At 37.2% G+C, this 17,299-nt stretch overlaps 3 protein-coding genes across 3 annotated transcripts in view; 2 read left to right on the top strand and 1 right to left on the bottom strand.

Moving 5' to 3' along the window:
• Positions 1 to 17,299, bottom strand: part of LOC129755886 (homeobox protein goosecoid-like) — a 370,053-nt gene that overhangs the window by 291,170 nt on the left and 61,584 nt on the right. The window lies entirely within an intron of this gene.
• The window catches only part of LOC129755896 (axin-like), a 50,829-nt gene continuing 43,363 nt past the window's right edge, over positions 9,834 to 17,299 (top strand). The window contains exon 1 of the mRNA XM_055752593.1: positions 9,834 to 9,972. The gene's annotated coding sequence lies outside the window, so the exon portion shown is untranslated. The remainder of the gene's footprint in view (positions 9,973 to 17,299) is intronic.
• The window catches only part of LOC129755884 (axin), a 357,557-nt gene continuing 350,133 nt past the window's right edge, over positions 9,876 to 17,299 (top strand). Inside the window, exon 1 of the mRNA XM_055752579.1 lies at positions 9,876 to 9,972. The gene's annotated coding sequence lies outside the window, so the exon portion shown is untranslated. The remainder of the gene's footprint in view (positions 9,973 to 17,299) is intronic.

The following is a 17,299-nucleotide window of genomic DNA, read 5'->3' as shown; positions in this document are numbered from 1 at the left end:
CAACTATTTTCCATTTAGAATATTTGTAGCGTGGACAGCATATTCTATATGAGAAAAACAAATTTTAAAGTTGTTTTAATGACTTTTGCAGTAGTTTTCTGTGAATTCTTAAGATTTTTCATACGACGTAATGAAAGCTCAGCGAGATTTGAGGTTTTGTGTGTTGTTTACATGAAAATGTCAAAAAATGCAGCCGGTTTGGGTCATAAAGACCCGGATTACTGTTTTGGATATCGCGCAATTGTCTGCTATCAGATGTTTCTTAAAAATTCTGTTTATGATTTTTGTGGCCTTCAGAAATCGACCTTAAATTCAAAAGGTCCTATAAAATTGACTGTTTTGCAACTGCAACAAATATAACTCATTTTCTGAATTCGTTTTGAAAAACTTTTGTTTGATATGAATTCAGAAAGATTAAGAGCTCACTACAAACATTTGATAAAAAATATAAAATTATAACAGTATTGTATGATGTCAGATCCGAGCACAAAAACATCGATTAATGAACAGAAAAGCGTCTTGAATTTGATTTTCTTCAATCATTCTAACAAAACGTCTGGTTTTTGTTAGAAAACTGGCTTTGGAATCAGCTTCCAAAAATGTCCGATTACCGAGCGTGTCCGATTAACGAGCGAGTTCTCTACTTCAGTATTAACATCGGCTAGTGCATCACTTTTGGATGGAATGCAACTGAATGGAATGAATCAAAGAAACTCTCTACGCAATTCTCAAAACCGAACGCTGTATTTGGTTTTTACGGACGAATCTATCTCAATAAGCTCGGTCACCGAGGCCATCGATGCCATTGTTCCGATTGACATGTACCATCCTCCGTTCAATTTTGATATCTCTTTTCCAAACCCTATCGTTTTTGATGAGGCGTTCGATACGTCAGCTCGCAACTTCAATCGGGCAGATTTTGACACAATGAATCGAGTCCTTTCTGAAATCGATTGGACGGATTTCCTCAATTGTACGGACGTTGATATTGCCCTGAGAATGTTTTGCTCAATTTTGGACGATGTTTTTAACAACTCGGTACCCCTGGTGCGACCTCCTCTTCGACCTCCCTGGAGTAATGGACGCCTAAAGCGGTTAAAACAGATACGTTCTAAATTACTTAGAAAGTTCACTAGCTCCAGGTGCCCTTTCACTAAAATGAAATTGAACGCTGCTACAAGAAGATATCGCAGTTACAACCGTTTTTGCTATCGACGTTATGTTGCTCGTACGCAAAGGGAGCTTCGCCGCAGCCCGAAAAAGTTCTGGAAATTCGTCAACTCAAAACGGAAGGAATCCGGACTGCCTGCGGTACTCCAACTAAATGACAGAATTGCCACGTCTCCTGCCGAAAAATGTAACCTCTTCGCGATGCACTTCTCCAGTGTTTTCTCTGATCTATCGCCAACTGCTGATCAAATTTTCGCAGCCGTCACACGGTTGCCCATAGATGTGCTGGATCTGGATGTTTTTTCTATAAGCGAGGAAATGGTTCTTGAAGCCATCGGTAAACTGAAGTATACTACATCAGCCGGACAGGACGGAATTCCGGCGTGCGTTCTAAAGAAGTGTCGTACAATTTTAGTGAAACCACTTACTCACATCTTTAACCGGTCCCTAGAACAGCAAAAATTCCCCGACCTCTGGAAAAGATCGTTTATGAACCCAGTTTATAAAAAAGGTGATAAGCAAAATATTCTTAACTACCGTGGTGTCACATCACTAGCTGCCTGTTCGAAGGTATTAGAAAGGATCGTAAACGATGTTATTTTCTCAGCTTGTCGCGGAACTGGATCTCCGAAAATCAGCACGGATTTTTCCCAAAACGTTCCGTAACCACGAATTTGACAGTTTTTACATCATATTGCATATCACAAATGGATGGTGGAAAGCAAATTGATGCAATTTATACTGATATTTCGGCTGCTTTCGATTCAGTGAATCACGATATTCTCCTGAAAAAATTGCAACGTTTGGGATGTTCCGAACGACTATGTGCTTGGATAAAAAGTTATCTTACGAATCGCCGTTTAGCTGTTAGAATAGGTTCTGCAGAATCTCCTTATTTTATTCCAAAGTCTGGGGTCCCACAAGGCAGCTACTTGGGCCCTCTGTTGTTTACAATGTTCTGTAATGACATTAATTTGCTTCTTGTTGGCTGTGGAGTTCTCCAGTATGCTGAAGACCTAAACATATTTTTGTTCATAAACAGTTTAGCTGATTGTTACGAGTTACAAGGCTTCCTGGACATGGTGGTGAACTGGTGTGCTGTTAATTTACTGGTTTTAAGCGTTGCTAAGTGTTGTGTTATTACATTCGGTCGGAGGAAACATCCATTCATATATGAATACAGCATACTGGGTGAGTCACTACAACGTGTGGATCAGATAAAGGATATTGGACCGTCATATGACTTTCAAGCCCCATTACTCTGTGGTACTCGAGAAGGCCAACAGAATGCTGGGATTTATTATACGCCTTAGTACAGAATTCACTGATCCCCTCTGCCTGCGAGCTTTATATTGCTGCCTGGTTCGATCTATATTGGAATCTGCGAATCTGGTATGGTGGCCGTTTGAAGCCTTGTGGGTTGCGCGTTTCGAAGCAATTCAACGGCGATTTGTGCGGTATGCTCTCCGCGAACTACCTTGGGAAAACCCGTTAAATCTACCGCCTTATCCACAACGATGTGCTCTGCTTGGACTCCATACGCTGGCGGATCGTCATTCCATTGGTCGATCACTGTTCGTGGCAAAGATGAGAAATGAAATTGATGGCTGCTTTCCCGTTGTAACATTTATGCTCCAGAACGAACCCTTCGTAATCGAGACTGGCTCTCATTGGAACCAAGAAGTACGCGCTATGGCAGTAACGACCCCCTTCGTTCCGCAAAAATATGCTTCCTCCGTTATTATACCCTATTCGATTTTAATGTGTCCATTGCAACTTTCAAACAACGGATTGAGCATAGTGAGTGAACGATTAAGAAACTAGCAAATGTAAACCTAGATTTAAGTTTTATTCATTCAGACACCCACATTTGTCAGATGATATCAAGATAATAAATAAATAAATAAATAAATAAATCACTTATCAGCCCAGTTTTCAAATATTAGCTTATATTCAGGAAAAACGATGATTTTAAAGAAAGCAAAATCATAGATTTTCAATTCTTTTTTTTTTTCATTTATGGCTTATGATACCTATTGGAAAACCAAAAACTATTTTTCCTAAAATAATTCTTTGAATGAGCATATAGCCGGTATAGTGAAATTTCATTATTCTAGCCGGACACAATGTTTGTTCAAAAACGCCATCTTTTTTTGACCACTTTTTCTTTCGGCTCGATTTTCAGACGCTACAAAAATTTTCATTTTTTTTCTTGCTAAATAGATAGTTAACATGTTGACGATTCCAAAATGGCAAAACTTATTTAATTCGGTTTAGTAGTTTTGAAGATACAACAAACATAGTAATTCGAGTCTATATGACCCTAACCGGCTAATTGTTCTTTTTTATTAACCGTAAAGGAAGGTTTAATCATTTGCGATTGAACAAATAAAGCCACCAAATTCCAATCTTCTATATCAGGGGTTTTCAGATCGTGCTCCGCGGAGCACTTGGTGCTCCGCGAAGCTTTTGAAAGTGCTCCACGACGTTCGCAACGAAAATCATAAACCAACTTGGAAAAACTCTGATATTTTTTCATCGTTTAATTTTTATCGAAACATGAGGAAAAAAAAATCACAGGGCTTATAGTTCGAACGAATAAATTTTGTTTACTTTGTTTTTACTGGCGGCTGAATCCCTGCAGGAATGTTGGCAAAAATGGTGGATTGTCAAAATGCACTGCTTTGATCGAACAACGTTGTGTTGCAAGACTGAGTGTGCAAAACACTCAATGAAATGAAAAGGCTGTTCTTACGCCGTACTTGGAGAGCTACCGATTGGAAAAGATGGAAAAGCCCATACTATTGCTGAAAAATTATTCAAACCTTGTATTCAAGAAGTCGTCCGTATCATAGTTGATAATAAAGCAGTGGAATTGGTAAATTCAATTCCCATGTCTAACAACACGGTTGTTCGGCGAATTTGTGACATGGCTGAAGATGTTGAAAGCGATTGAGAACTTCAAAATTCAACATGCAACAGATGTAGCAGGACTAGCAATTCTGATGATATTTGTTCGCTATCAAGGTTCTGAATGTTTCGAAGAAGATTTGTTCCTATGCAAACCGTTGCCAACTTCCACGTCGGGGGCTGAAGTTTTCAAGCTAAATAATTGATGATTATGTTACGGGTAACCATATTCCATGGGGGAAATTGCATTGATGTATGTATGGACGGTGCGAAAGCTATAGTTGGAAAATACTGCTAGAGTCGTTGCCAAGATCAAAGAAAAGATCAAAAGTTGCAGTAGTCGTCATTACATCCTTCATCGACATGCACTCGCTATGAAGAAACTATCATCATCTTTGAAGGAAGTCTTGGACGAAAGCATAAATATAATCAACTTTATAAGGGCTCGACCCGGAAAATTCAGGGTTAATCAATGCGTTGTGCGAAGAGATGGTAAGCCAACATTCCACGCTACTACTTCATACCAAAGATCGCTGGTTATCTCGTAGAAAAAACGTTGTCTCGCCTGTTTGAATTAAGAATGACTTCAGCCTTTCAATGCAAGGTAAAGGAATAACAATCTTCGATAAAAACGGCAAAATCATGACTAACAAGAGAAAAATAAAATTATAGGCAGAATCGCTCAAAAAGCGCAACCTGGACAGCTTTTTAAATTTAAGAAGCATTCAATCAGAAATTACCTTGAAGTTATCATATAAAAATTTCCAAGAATTATGACAATCACAACACTTTTCGTTGATAAATTTATTTTTGTATTCCTTGGTGTAAACTTAAACCAACAGGCCCCCGTGTTTAATGAAGTCATTTACAATTACAATAACAATGTTTTGTCGCAGGATTTGTTGAACCAGCTTCCAGCAAAATCCCCCCGAAGAATTTTATCATAAAATAATAAAAAGATCGAAGACTTTAAATGCGTGGAACAGCCTATTTTTTCTGTCAAAGAAACCAGAATCATTAACATCGCAAGAATATGAATGCTTGATAGATATGACATCGGATTGAAAGCTTCAGGAAAGATTCGTATTCAAAAAGTCGATGGAGGAGTATTGGTGTCAACTGGAAAATAAATTTGAAATTTTGTCCGATAAAGCAAAACTTATTCTTCTGCCGTTTTCCACAACTTATCTATGTGAGTCGGGATTTTCCACATATATCGCAACGAAGACAAAATACCGATCCCGAATAAACGCGGAACCAGAAATCAGGCTACAACTTACCCAAATTTAATCAAATTTGTTACAGTTTGAGAAATCGAAGAAAGCGTATTTGTTCTATTGAAATAATTAATTTTTGATGACACACATTTTGTTAATAAAAACAAGACAATTCAAAGAGTAGCCATTCATTACTGATTTTAATGACGATAAATTTCAAACTTGGGTTTTTCATTCTTTCAAAAATGTAGGTGCTCCGCCAAAATTTTTGGTTTTAAAAAGTGCTCCGCCGAGCAAATGATCTGAAAACCCCTGTTCTAGAGCATAAAAACTGAAAGAGTGTTTACATTTCATACATTTTTCCGAATTGAATTTCCGGTCACTACCGGAAGTATCTCCTTTCGTGATTTGTTCCTTGACCGTGTATTGCGAGTTCGACTACCGGAAAGACTCACAGACGGTAGTGTCTCGCGCACCCGATGCCACGGGAACAAATTTTTCCTGCTCACGCAGATGTTACGAATGGAACACCGTATCATACTTCCATATCCAAATTTCGACAAAACTGAAACAAAAGCCAGGGCAAAGAGTCCATGACCTTGGGTGCAACAGTATTATGATCAGCATTGAAGTGTCCGATATATTTTATAAATATTTAATCTAAACTTAACACAAACTAGGGATTCAAATATATTAAAGGGGTTTCTACAGAAATAACAACACGCACGTCTGGTTCTGTTGGCAGTCAAGATTCAAGAGACTGATCATGTATATTCAGATTTTAATACAGAGTTCGCCAGCAAAGTCTTTGCTCTCTTATCGACTGTGTTCCCAGAAGGGGATTGACTATAATAATCGAAAAGCTTCTTAATCGACTACAACAAGCATGTTCTCCAACAATCTTCACATGCTTCACAACTCTTTTGTGAGTTATCAGTTGTACCAACTTCGGTTTCATAGCGAACTATCTGGAGATTCTCTCATTCTGTCCAAATTTCTAGGCTCGACATCGTTTATAGGTTTCCTACAGAACCTTTAGCTGTGAAATCATTATCTTACCGTCTTACCAAGCTTTTGAGTCGCTGCAACTATTACGCCCTCCCTCCCTAGTAAAATGTACACACTCGGCACGAAAAAATCTTGTAAAGTAAAACGCCATTAATAAACTAGTTGTAATTAAAAAAATCTATAACCTTCCAAGTTTGCTGACCAGCCCGGGGTCAAGCAAGCTACTTAGATAACGATCTTTGGCAATCAAATCTTCCACAATGTTTTATTTTACATCGTCGCGCTTAGAACCCAGATAATCTCAAGTAACCATATGCACTAAAATCTAGCACCAATTCTGCTCTAACATCAGCTAAAGAGCTTGATTCTGTGCATCATGTTGGCTCTGTGAGCCAGGTTTGCAGAAGCGTTAGTGCAGAAACTGGTATAACCCTATAAAAGCACTGTATTAGCATTGGTTGACGCTATAGCGTTAGCGGGCAAAATGCTAGGAAAATGCAAATGGCGTTCAACCAAGGCTCAACCATGCGGAAAAAAATATTTTTGATTTTTGTTTGGCTTCATTTTTCTGCCATGATACTAAATTTGTTTTTTGTTTATATTCGCTTATGCATATTATTTAAGGGGATCTCTCGGGTTGAATTTCCTACATGAAAATTTTTATTTTTCGGCTGAAGATGACCTGGAATCGAACTCATGACATGTACGGCTCTGACATTTGACATTGACTCTGCTTGTGAACCTATCAGGTCCGCGTTAAATCTTTGAATAAAAGCCCTATTTAAATCAAATTTCTAGCAACCGGTGCTCTAAATTGGCATTAATTCAGTATCAATGCCACTGTAGTGCTTACATAGTGCAAAAAATCATCAAAACAAGCTTGTGCGATGCCAAATTATAGCTTAGAAAATATAGCAGATTTTGTACAGCCACCTTGTCCACCTTCTTCGCCGCAGAAAGCCAGTTTGCCATGAACTGCTGCTCGTCCTTAGCAGTTTTTTTTTAATCTTCTTTAGGTTCCGCTTGACAATAGCCCAGTATTTCTCAATTGGGCGGAGCTCTGGCGTGTTGGGAGGGTTCTTGTCCTTGGGAACCACCTGCACGTTGTTGGCGGCGTACCACTTCATGGCCTTATTATCGTAATGCCAAGATGCCAAATCCGGCCAAACAGTACGGAACAACCGTGTTTCTTCAGGAAAGGCAGCAGACGTTTATTCAAACATTCTTTCACGTAAATTTCTTGGTTGACAGTCCCGGAAGCTATGAAAATGCTGCTTTTCAAGCCACACGTACAGATGGCTTGTCATACCAGAAATTTTTCGCGAACTTTGACAGTTCCATGTGCTTGAAAATATCTGCTACCTTTCCCCTTCCTTTTGCCGTATAAAACTCCTGTCCCGGAAGCTGCTTGTAGTCGGCTTTGACGTAGGTTTCGTCGTCCATTACCACGCAGTCAAACTTCGTCAGCATCGTCGTGTACAGCCTCCGGGATCGCGCTTTGGCCGTCGTATTTTGTTTATCATCGCGATTTGGAATCACTACCTTCTTGTAAGTCGATAGTCCGGCTGGTTTTTGGCTCGATGCACGGTTATAGACGATACACCCAGCTTATTTGCGGCATCTCGGAGAGAGAGGTTAGGGTTTCGCTTGAAACTACCGGCAACTCTCTTTGTCGTCTCAACGGCTTCCGGTTTTCGATTTCCCCCCGATCCAGACTTCCTGGCCGTCGAAAAACGTTCCCTAAACACTTTAATTGCATTTGTAACGGTTGATTTGGCAATTCTTAGCGATTTTGCCAGCTTTGCGTGCGAGTAGCTCGGATTTTCGCGATGCGCGAGCAAAATTTTGATACGCTGCTCTTCTTCCTTGGACGGCATTTTGACAACTGAAGAGTGAATTCCAAAATCAAAATAGGAGCAACATTCTACACACACACACCTTCAAAATAAGGGGTGTTCAGGTGTTTAAATGCAAAATTGAAAGAAATACGTCAAGTTGATATTGACCAAATATTGACCGTATCACCCTTTAGTGTAATTTAGAACTTGAATGCTGTTATGAAGCTATAAAAATGCAAAGCTTTAGTGCTTATGGTTACTTGGGCTTTTATCTCCTGCTTTTGAATGATCTATTCACAGCAAAGGGTCACAGTAAGTTCATAAACATAAAAGTGGCTTTCTCTAAAAGTGTCGTCCAATTGCGTGAAGACTTCGAAAGAGATCGACGTTTTGGATGGATCCGTTGAGGGTTGAGCTGCTCCGGGCTCCTCTCAATATTACTTTTATATTCTCTGTTTTTTTTATTATTAGAGATTCTCTACCTGACCTGGGCATTAGCCTGTATTCTTCAATTTGGTAAAACAAAGGGATTTAATCAGCTTTTTTATCTCCATTTCTCAAAACGTACAAAATCTGAAAACGTGGTTTTAAAAAAGGTTAAAAATATATGACCTAACATTATTTCTTTTTCTTTCCATTTCCAGAACATGGTCTTCCGTGCACTAACCGATTCTACCTACTCGAACGCGACGCATAAAAAAACAAAGCTTTACGCGTAATCACACATGTATCTTCTCTTTGATCGGTGCTGAAAATCAAACCGGAACACACCGAACCAATCGGCTCAACAAATTTCAATATTCGGTTAATCGGCCCATTTTATTTGCCTCCGATTCATTACCTTATACCGGGATACGGAATCTTCTGAAAACCGCGCAACCAACCGTCGATAATTCGAATGCCCGAGAAAAGAGTTCGACAACGCGCCGTGCGGCATCCTATATAGTGGAGAGAATAAACAGGTTTTAATCGCGTGAGAGAAGCGCGCACGGGACAAAAGTGAAGAAACCGCACAGCTGAAGATTGTCGGCGACTACGCACGGCAAAAATCAAAATACGTATAGGGGAAAAAATATAAAAACGACTGACCGACCGATCGACCGGCCGATCGAGAAAAGAATAAGTCAAGTTTTACACTTAAAAAGTGCCGACGATCAAGCGAGCTAGCGCGAGTCCAAAGCCCGGACGGGAGAATTGTAATCCCATGATGCCATCCACCATGCTAGTGAGCCGCTAAGTGAGGCGAAGAGATAGTGCAGCAACGGGTGGCGTCGCTCGTGCCGTACCCCTTTAATTTCGTTCCGGGGGGATCTGTATGTCTATCCGATCAACACGCGCATTCTCCCCAGCTGAAAGTCGGCTATTGAAGCGCGCTGTTCATAATCGATCGCGCCAATGTGAGTGGGATGAAGTGAGGGCGAAGAGCAGCTAATTATTTTATTATAGTGATCCTTTTCGACTCCATTGCGGATCCGCACCGGTGCTTATTGATGGGTCTGTTTTGCTATGTTTCTGTGAGTGCCAGCCAACGCATGTGGAAAGAAAGAGAAGATTGTGAATATGTTGAGAGCAACCATGGTTGGGAAAAAAGGTGAGCTCTGGGTGTAATAAAATTATGTTTAGCCTCATTGCTGCCGGTGCAGAATAGAAAAGTTATATGGTTATGGTATAGCCGAAAATGTTATACAGTTATGACTCTGAGTTAGTCAAATAATATTCTTCAACAAGCAAAGCGATAGCGGAAGAATTTCGGATAACTACCTGCAGGAAGGCGACACGTCTGGATAAGAAACTGGACTAACTGAAATGATCAAAGACTGAACGTAAAGGTAAGTTACGGAAAAGCTCTCTTGTAAATGTTGACCTGTGTCAAGCGGATACAAAACGGTTCTGATCAAGTTTATGGTTTTATGTCAGGTGCATGAGCACTTTTGTCAAAACCAACAATTATAAAATATAAATCAACGGTTATTTCTTCTTCAAAGGTTAAGCTTTTATAGTTTAATATGAAAAAAAAACAAATGAATAAAATGAGACAAATTACGAAAAAAAATCTTAGGAAATAATCTGCATCCATTCAATCCGCACGGATTGATTTGGTATAGAATTACTCAGTCCATATTCATTCCAGGTTACGACCTATACCAAAAAAAAAAAGCGAATCCGACTACAATTTTCTTCGACTTTCTTTTTATCCAAGTCTATTCGTTTGATCTGCGTAGCGTAACGAGTACAATAAAAGTTAATCAAGAAATAATTCATGTCACATATGCGTGAAATATCGTTTCTCCCCTCCCGAATAGAAAAGTTCTGCAACCGATAGTTCTTCTGTTATGTTGCCAATGATACCTCTCGCCTCCAATCGACGGCTTGTTGTTTTTCGGTGATTCTTCACATACAACAATCTATTGCACGTTCAATTTCGAAGCACGCTCATTGAATATGTTATTCCCAACCAGAAGAAGACATCAAACTGAAACGTTCATGGAAGGATCTCTTGCTAGGCTAGACGAATAGTTGTGTGGGATAATCCTTATCATGATGCAAGACGGCCCCTTGTGTGGTAAATTCCTACCATAGCCGACCGACCGTGAGCATGAATGTCATGTTTCGGGATATGTACGGTATCTATAACCGTCTCGAAGGAAGAGAATCGAAACAATTTCTCGAAATCGGCCCTGGAGTTGATTGGAACAATGCTGCGCAAACATGCGTATGCAATACAATTACCGAACCCCCTTGCATGATGATGCATGGGAAGCGAAAAAAAATCCCGAAATCAGATATCTGTTAAACAGACGTGAAAAAAACATCTGTTTTTGAGATGGCGTTATTTTGAATCAAGTTGTATCTGATTTATAAGTACGGGTCTTTTTCATACTGGACAAAGAGTGCAGATCAGGTTTTCAATAAAGATTCGCCATAAATCATATCATTTTCTGTTAGTTCAATAGAAAAATTCTAAAAATAGTTTTATCTGGAAATATTAATTACAATATCTGTTCTACAACTTCTTAAGCTCATGAGTTTACATCAACATTTTTCCTATATTTCTCGCGTGAGCTTTCATTACGTCCAATGAAACAAAATGTAAACAAATAGATTTAATACGAAAAAATACAAAAACTGCTTTAAATTAGGCGCAACAAATTTTAAAATTGGTTTGATGACTTTTGCAGCAGTTTTCTGTGAATTCTTAAGATTTTTCATACGACGTATTGAAAGCTCACGCGAGATTTATTAAGGTTTTCAATACTCAAAGTACTTTGGTGTCAAACAAACCGAATTTTCCATTTTTATTTTTGAATCGAAATTTTAGCTGACCTGATAAATTTTTGAAGAAGAATGGAACTTTTTGAATCAATTCATTTTCAATAACAATGAATACGTATATTCCGTACCCTAGGCTGTAATGGGTCACGGCGACGGCGTGCATTACTGTGTTTATGGAAGTTGACGGTTTGGAAACAGACTCTATACTAACATAAACTTGAAAGGGCGGTTGCACGTAGCCTTTTCGATATGAGATCATAGAAAGTAAATTAAAAGGTGCTTCAATATCGTATACTTTTTCTTTGATGATCCATGTTGATAAGGTGAATGGGAGTTGAAACACTTGCCCTCCCTTCCGTTGGACAACAACAGCATTGCGCAGTGGAAATATCACAAGTAGCAGTTTAAATGTTGATATTTCCACTTTTCCACCATGCGCAAGTTAGATTAGAATAGACAGTATTGTAAATGAATGATAACTGCCAAAATTAGAAAGGCAATTTAATTGTACAAGAATTAGTGGATGAAGATGTTAACAATTGGTTAACACATGGTTAGGTATTCAATGTTCAATGTGCTACTAGGCAAGGTAAAGTAACAGTATTCTTCTCCCCAATGCTCTAGTAAGTGTGCATTTGTGGTTTATGAATTTCGAAGGCTTATTCTTAAATCAAGCATTTTACAAGAACTAGAGGCTAATTGGATCAAGATACTATTTAGACAGTTTCCTGTCAAGAATATTTCCTTTTCGTTTCAATACTTTTTGATAGATTTGTCAGTTTTTTGGTTAGGTGTGAAATTGAAATAATGAAGTAAAAGATAGATGATAGTCCAGGAAAATAATATCGGAGATTTATAAGTAGGAGTGTAATTTATTTCATCCGAAACAGATTGAGGAAACTTGCTCTAAGAAGTTGTTAAGCGTTCGAAATTTTAGAAGAATAGCATTGTCATTAGCAGTATGGTCCGGTTATTAATTCAATCATGCTATTTATTTTATTGTTTGTATAACGTAAAATTAATACAAAAGTTGAGGGGTAGACAATTAAAAATTCTGTTTTATGGTATCCAAGTTGTTAATATAATTACAGAGCAGCCGCGTATTTATTTTGAATTCATAAGGAATCACACATTGGGAAACATCTTTAATTACCCAATCCATCTGAATCTAGTTCATTCTTGTTTTATTACTTTTTTTGTAGTTCCATCTATAGCTCGATTAGGTTTGAAATTCAAATAAGGATGTAGAAGATCGAAGGTATGATTTTGATAAACAAGAACCTTCTTGTCCAGGAAAATAATATCGGGGTTTTAAAAATTGACATTTATTTTAACCAAACCAAAGATCAAGAAGGAAGGTTGTTTTGAAAAGTTGTTCAAAATTAGCAACGAGGTTTTAGAAGAACAGAATCGCCATTTGCATTATGGTTTATATCCTGTTGTTTTGATAAGTCAATGATAGTACAAAAGATATTGATCATGCAATTCATAATTATATCTCTATTTTATTTTTTAATTTTGCAAAAAAATTGGTATAATTAATATTTGTGTTAAGCGAAATTTTATAATTGCAGCATTGAGAGATAGCTACTTATCTAGATGTTTAGTTCTGTATACGGGAAATATGTTTCATTAGTCAATCTATATTAATCTCGAGTAAAAACGATCATAAATTCAAAGTTTTTGAATCGAGTAAGGTTAGGTGACAGGTAGGGATAACTCAACTACGGTAAGATAGTGAACCCTTCTGACAATGATATCGAGGCGTTAGCATATGATAACTTTTGCTACCATACTGTTACTGCTCGGTTGAATTGGAGGTTGGGTTAACTCGAAGCTCATGTAGGGCCCAATTGTCCCAGTCCGTCGAGCACTATCTTAACGCTTCCCTAAACTGGTGCTTCAGAACCCTCGGGCTCTGTTGCCGCTATCCTACTCTAAGCTACTCTACTCTCATGTAAATTTTCCTCTTCTGTCCCCCGATCTGTTTTTCCTTTCCGGGTCAGCCAGGTAGCTCATAAACCCATACAAAAAAAAAAAAAATTACAATGAATACGTATATTCCCGTACTCTATGCTCTATCGGGTAACGGCGATGTTGTGCTTTCGTGTGTTTATGAAAGTTTACGGTTTGAATACAAGCTCAAAAACTAACATCAACCAGGGTATAAAGAGGATTGGGTATAGACAACAAAGTAAACAAAACCCCGTTTTCAGTGGATTCAAATAGCCCAATATGAGCTTAACACAAAAACCGTTTTTAGTTTATCAGTTTTCGTAAGATTTATAATGTAGTTTGAGCAAAGGGTCTAAAAAATTTAGAGCCATAAAATGACATTATCCTCACACAAATTGTTTTATACACCCTTTACTCGACAACAAAGCGAACGGACTAGATGCAAAACATTAGAGGGGAAGAATGCGGAAAGCTATTCACTCTCTCCTATAGAGAGAACCATAAGCGTTTGTCTAAAAATAGTGGAAATTTTATCTCCATCTTACTCACACATTTGAGACATACAGTACAAAGCAAAGGGTGTATAAAACATTTAGACGAAATTCATACTCCAGCTAGGTTCTATAAACAATTGTGAGCTATTTTTCCATGATAACACAATACCCTCGTATCGATAAAAACATATTTATAATGTTTGACCATCTAGACTTAGAAGATTTTTCGTGAACTTTAATTAGCGATTTAAAAATGGTTGTAGAATTTTCAATCACGTTTTTCTCGAAACGTCATAAATGAACATAGTCCCTTTTCACGTGTTGGTGCTGACATGAGATCATAGAAAGTAAAAAAAAAATGTTTAAAAATTATAATAACGTATATTTTTTCTTAGATGATCCATGTTGATAAGGTTTATGGGATTTGAAACACTTGCCCTCCATCGAACAAAAAGAGCGTTGCGCAGTGAATATAAGTTGATATTTTTAAGTGTTTATAAGTTGATATTTACACTTGTTGACCACCATGCGTAAGTTAATCAGATTAGTATTGTAAAAGACAGACAACTACAAGCAATCTTTTAGGGTAGGTGGAAGATTTAATAGTAGATATCATAATTAGTTGAATGAGAACGTTTAATGATATGATAGATAGAAATAAAATAGATATATGATGGTTTTCGTCTCCCCAATGCTCTAGTAAGTGTGCATTCGCGGTTTATGAATTTTGGAAGCTTATTCTTAAAAAAAACATTTTAAAAGATCTAGAGGCTCATTGGATTAGAATGCTGTTTAAACCGTTTTTCTGAAAAAAATCTTTCTCGTTGTAGGTTATACTTTTTTGTAGTAGATTTGTCTTTCGTTAAATTATATTAAAATTCAAACAAGAAAGAAGCAGATAGGAAGTATGATTTTGATAAACAAGAATGAGTAGGTTTTTCAGAAAATAATATCGGGCTTTCAAAATAAGCATTTTATTTATTTTAACCCCTATCGCATAAAAATTGAGAAAACTTTCTCTGAGAAATTGTTTGAGAATAAGCGATGAGGTATTAGAAGATCAGCATTGCCATTAGCAGAATGATGCATTTAATGTACTTTTTTTAAGCTTCTAAAACAGCGAAAACCAAAGTTTTGTTTTTCATTTTTTTTTTCACAGGAGCAGGGTCTTGATAAATCATTATATTTTTTAACAAAACAATCAACAAACACATACTTTAATTTTCGAAGAACCTTGCCACGACCAGAAATGTTATAAGATTCAACCGCTGGAATTTGTTTGAAATAGGGTTTTTCATAATCACTTGTCTCATTGCCTCCGACCGGCTATACGGCTCATAAGCTCTGAAACTAGTAAAAATTTGTTGCTTCTTGAGGTAAGGTTTTAATGACTCATAGCTAGGCAACACTTTCAACTTATGAGAGAAAACTTTGCGGGACATTTCAGCGATCTAAACTCAGTTTTTCGCTTATTAAAAATTAAAAATTCTGGCTTGAGCCTGGACCTTCCTGATGTCCCTCAACCGTAGTTACCGATTATGTGCTTCACTCCAACGCATGATTCGAACTTTGTGGGCATTTTGAACTGTGTTTGCTTACTTTTCCACCACTCACGCACAGAAATTTTTGAATAATCAACTTTTTTGCCAGCTGTCGATTTAATGATGATGAATTTTGAAGGAAACTGTGCAAAATAATATTTTCTTTTTCTCTGTCAGCGTAAAAATCTCGAAAACGCGTTAATTTCAAAATTTGAAATAGGTCGGATAGTTCTTTTCACAGGCAACAAAATGGTGTCAAAATATATCCGATAACTAGGAAATGAGCTATCAGCGAAAGAAAATTTCCCGTTTCTAAAAAAACTAAGCTTTATCTTCCAGAAACAAAAAGCAAAGCTAAAATCAAAGACGTTAATTTAAAACTCATATAAAGGTTTCGGGGTTGCTGCCGTAGAGAATTGTCAAAATACTTCATCTGAAGTATGCAAAAGCTGATGCTAAGTATATTAGCATTTATCTTAACCCTTAGTTATACGAAACGAAACCTTTTTTTATATAGCGGTCAAACCAGATGAAATGTTCACTGAATCACTATCTAGTATAAATTTAAAAAAAATAATTTGGCAACATGAAACATAGAATAATGAAATTCAAAAGTTCAGAAAATCAAAAATTTCTTCACAATCTGATTTTAAATATAGGTATACTCTACTTCTACAGTACAGACCCCGTTCGTTTTTTGGCAACACGCCCGTAATGTTGCTAAAATCGAACGGTTTTTTGTCACTTTTTTATTTTAAATTTTTATTTCAAATTCATTATAATTGATGTAAAACATAATATCAGGGTGGCTAGCGAACCGGGAAAACCGGGAATACCGGGAAAAACTTTGGAATTTCATCGCGTCACCGGGAAACCGGGAAAAAACCGGGAATTTCGGCACCTCACCGGGAAAATTGTCATTTTAGAATTTTTTTCACGGAATTTCAAAAATATTTTTAAAATTATTTCTAAATTTAAGAGTTCTCTTTGACAGTCTCAATTAATGATTTATCTCATGAACGCTTATTTTCGTTCATTAGTAAACAGACGAAGTTTGATCGTATTTTCAACTTATTACGGAGCTATATGCGATTCTACGCGTGTGCTATACTTACAAGCGAAACTCAAATGTTATGAATTTAATAATGAAACTATTATCGACAAAACCAAACACAAAACTGACAACAGTCGAACGTCGATAAGTTAGAGTTCAAAGGACTAAGCTTTTTTTCTCGTTTAAAGAGGTTTCTAACTTCAGCAACATATAAAAACATTAAAGTGATCTTGAAATGCAACTATTCAATGTGTGTATTAAAATTAAAATCCACTGATTTATAAGAAACCAGTTGATGCATTATTTCGAAGTTTTCTCGAATGAGTTTCAATATGAAACTGTGGATATTTGCTCTTTGGTAACCCAATATTCTTTTGGTACCAAAACTTCAATAATCCTGGTATTTTATCTTATTTCCTTGGTCTTGTCAAGAAAATGACTCTAGCTTATAGTGGTTCTACACTGTCACTTGAAGAGGTTTTGTGCTTTAAAAAGCTTGGGATTTGGTGTTTTCTCTTACTTATTGAGGTTTCTCGTTTATCCAGGTTCGACTGTACCAGTTTAGTTTAAATTAATTTATGCAAAGAGCAAATAATTTAACTGCGTAAGACGTTTTCAAGCAGAGTTACACCTTTTTTTTACCAGAAAAATTTTTTTTTTTCAATGTTGTTGTGGTTGTGCATTTCGTTTGAATTGGCCTGAGGAACGAAGCATTTTATCGCAAGTGTTTAGTTTCTACGTTAAACTTTTGTTTAAAGTGTTCTATGATTTATGTAAAATTGGATCGTAAAAAGCTCCTGTCGAAACCCAAGTTCATTTTTGAGCCAAGGTCTTTATC

This window comes from Uranotaenia lowii, chromosome 3 (genome assembly GCF_029784155.1).
Source record: "Uranotaenia lowii strain MFRU-FL chromosome 3, ASM2978415v1, whole genome shotgun sequence".
NCBI classification, from domain to species: Eukaryota; Metazoa; Arthropoda; class Insecta; order Diptera; family Culicidae; genus Uranotaenia; species Uranotaenia lowii.
The sequence above is the reverse complement of the archived record's forward strand: the minus strand, read 5'-3'. Positions and strand labels throughout refer to the sequence as shown.